Raw genomic sequence first — 3302 nt, forward strand, 5'->3', positions numbered from 1 at the left:
TATCCTTGTTGATTTTCTGTCTGGTTGATCTGTCTAATATTGACAATGGGGTGTTAAAGTCTCCCACTATTATTGTGTGGGAGTCTAAGTCTCTTTGTAAGTCATTAAGAACTTGCCTTATGTGTCTGGGTGCTCCTGTATTGGGTGCGTATATATTTAGGATCATTAGCTCATCTTGTTGCATTGATCCTTTTACCATTATGTAATGTTCTTCTTTGTCTCTTTTGATCTTTGTTGCTTTAAAATCTATTTTATCAGAGATGAGAATTGCAACTCCTGCTTTTTTTTGCTCTCCATTTGCTTGGTAGATCTTCCTCCATCCCTTTATTTTGAGCCTTTGTGTATCCTTGCATGTAAGATGGATTTCCTGGATACAGCACACTGATGGGTTTTGGCTTTTTATCCAATTTGCCAGTCTGTGTCTTTTGATTGGGGCATTTAGTCCATTTACATTTAGGGATAGTATTGTTATGTGTGAATTTGATACTGTCATTTTGATGCTACCTGTCTGTTTTGTTGGTTAGTTGCTGCAGATTCTTGATTGTGTTGATGCTCTTTTACCATTTGGTGTGTTTTTTGAGTGGCTGGTACTGGTTGTTCCTTTATATGTGTAGAGCCTCTTTCAGGAGTTCTTGTAGAGCAGGTTTGGTGGTGATGAAATCTCTGATCTCGTCAGTCAGTCCTTCCAGGCGAGACTCCAGCTCTACCTTGTTCATGTAAGCTTCATCCACATCCTTCTTGATGAGGACAAATTCATTCTCCATCTCTGTACGCTTACTGATCTCTTCCTCATACTTGTTCTTGAAGTCCTCCACCAACCCCTGCATGTTGCCAAGCTCCGCCTCCAGCTTCAGCTTCTCCTGGCCCAGAGTCTCCAGCTACCTCCTCAGGTAGTTGATGTAGCTCTCAAACATGTTGTCCATGTTGCTTCTAGCCATTTTCTGCTGCTGCAGGAGACTCCACTTGGTCTCTAACATCTTGTTCTGCTGCGCCAGGAACCGCACCTTGTCGATGAAGGAAGCAAACTTGTTGTTGAGGCTCTTGATCTGCTCCTTGTCCTGGGTATGCACAGCCTGGATGTTGGGGACCACGTCCAGCTTAATGGAGTTCAGCAGGCTCTGGGTGATGGCGACGGCGGTGATGCCTCCCATGCCTACGCTGCTGGCCCCAGCATAGCCTGCACCCAGGACACTGTGGAAGCCAGTGCTGCTCACTCGGGAGAAGCTCGAGGAGCTCGAGCGGGCACTGGGCCCACTCGTTCAATAAAATCTCTTGATCCCAGGAGTTTGAGACCAGCCTGGGCAACATAGCAAGACCCCATCTCTATAAACAACAACAACAACCAGAAAATGCTGTTTACTTAACTTGCATAAATGTATTAATCGGAATACAAATATATGACAATTTGATCCCTACTTTCACCTAATTAACAAATACATGAACAAGCTTTGGTTTTACATGTGGAAATTTAACTTCTTCCCTTTTTTGCCTTAAGTTCATATTTACGTTTTATCATAATGTAATATATTTTTAAGCTTTAAAATCTTTATTGAACACTGTATTATACTTCTATTCAACAAAAATGTGCGTAAATTCATGTTTTCAACCTGAATATGAATATTTTCAAATATTTATTTGATATTAAAATTTTATATAAACTGCCTCATGCATTAGACATAGTGTTAAGCTTTTTTCTGGACTGAATGTTGACTAGCACAAAAGGATTAAAATGAAATATAAGTACTTGCTATGAATGATAATATTAATATTTAAATGTGAATGTTTTAATTCAAGTTTAAAAATAAATATGTTATTAAATGAGTAAATTTTTAATGGAAATGCAACTTTTAATAAAATTAATAGGCTTTAAAGATAGTGTATATCTCTGTGGATAACTAGAACTTTTTGCTAAAGAGAAACAGAATTCAATCTGAACTTGACATAGTTTCAACCTGAAGAAGTTTTATAGATGGAAGTGCTGAAATATTCATTGCCTGTGCAAATAAATAGATGGAAAAGGAAATTTTGTTGTAGCAATGGCAGTCAATTCTTTGATGGTCTTTCAATTTAAATGTCAAAATGAAAAACTGATAATTTAAGATTATTTTAATAAATGTATTATATATTTGAAAGTTGCTAAGAGATTTCAAGTATTCTTACCACAAACAAATATGTGAGGCAATGCATGTGTGAATTATAATAGCTTCATTTCACCATTCCACAATGCATTCATACTTCAAACATAATGTTATATACCATAAATATATACAATTGTTGTCAATTTAAAAATAAAATTATTTTAATAATATATCAGCTAACAAGTGTATTGGATTTTATTTTTTCAATTTTGCCCTTTTAAGAGCAGTGAACTGGAAAACGTTTTATGTACAAGGTGATTTATTGCTAGTTATCAGAGTCAGTTTTCTATTTTTGAAATATATACCAAATAGTTGTTTCCCAAAATTAGAAAAATACTATTGTACTATGGTAGAAAAATACTATTGTACTGTTAATAGTACTACTGTACTATTAATAGTACTGTACTATTAATACTATTGTACTATTAATAGTACTATTGTACTATTAAATGTACTAGTTACCCATTTATTTAGAGGCACATTGCTTATTTTTATATACTAAGAAAAGTTTGAGAAAATAAAAATGTTTAATTTCATGAAACTTGTGCGGTTTTTGTTTAATATAATAAAATGTATCTTATTACAAAGTGTTACAGCTCCATATTTGCCTTATTCAGTTTATCAAAAGTGTTTTTATGTGACCTAACTGGCAAAGCTAGATCTTTCTTTTGTGGGTACATCGTAGGCTTATATGTTTATGGGGTACGTGAGATATTTTGATACATGCATGCAATTCATAAGGGTACATAAAAGCATGCAATCACATTAGGGTAAATGGAGTATCTGTCACCTCAAGCTATCACATCATTCAAAATGAACAATCCAATGATGTTCACGTAGTTATTTTTCAATGTACAATATATTATTGTTGGCTGCAGTCACCCTGCTGTGCTGTAACATGCTCAGTCCCATTCATTCTATCTAACTGTATTTTGGACCCACTAACCATTCCCACTCCCCCTACCTCCTATTTCCCTTCTCAGCCCCTGGCAACTATCATTCTACCCTCTGTCTCATGAATTCAATAGTTCTAATTTTTAGCTACCACGTATAAATAAGAACATATGAAGTTTATCTTTCTGTGCCTGGCCTATTTATCTTATTATTATGTCCTCCAGTTCCATCCATGTTGCTGCAGATGACAGGATCTCATTCTTTTCTGTG

General features: G+C 35.5%; 1 pseudogene; it reads right to left on the reverse strand.

The window, feature by feature from the left end:
* Positions 1 to 602: 602 nt before the first annotated feature.
* LOC141581163 (keratin, type II cytoskeletal 8 pseudogene) lies at positions 603 to 2818 on the reverse strand (annotated as a pseudogene).
* Between the last annotated feature and the right edge of the window lie 484 nt (positions 2819 to 3302).

This window comes from Saimiri boliviensis, chromosome 14 (assembly GCF_048565385.1).
Source record: "Saimiri boliviensis isolate mSaiBol1 chromosome 14, mSaiBol1.pri, whole genome shotgun sequence".
Lineage (NCBI taxonomy): Eukaryota > Metazoa > Chordata > Mammalia > Primates > Cebidae > Saimiri > Saimiri boliviensis.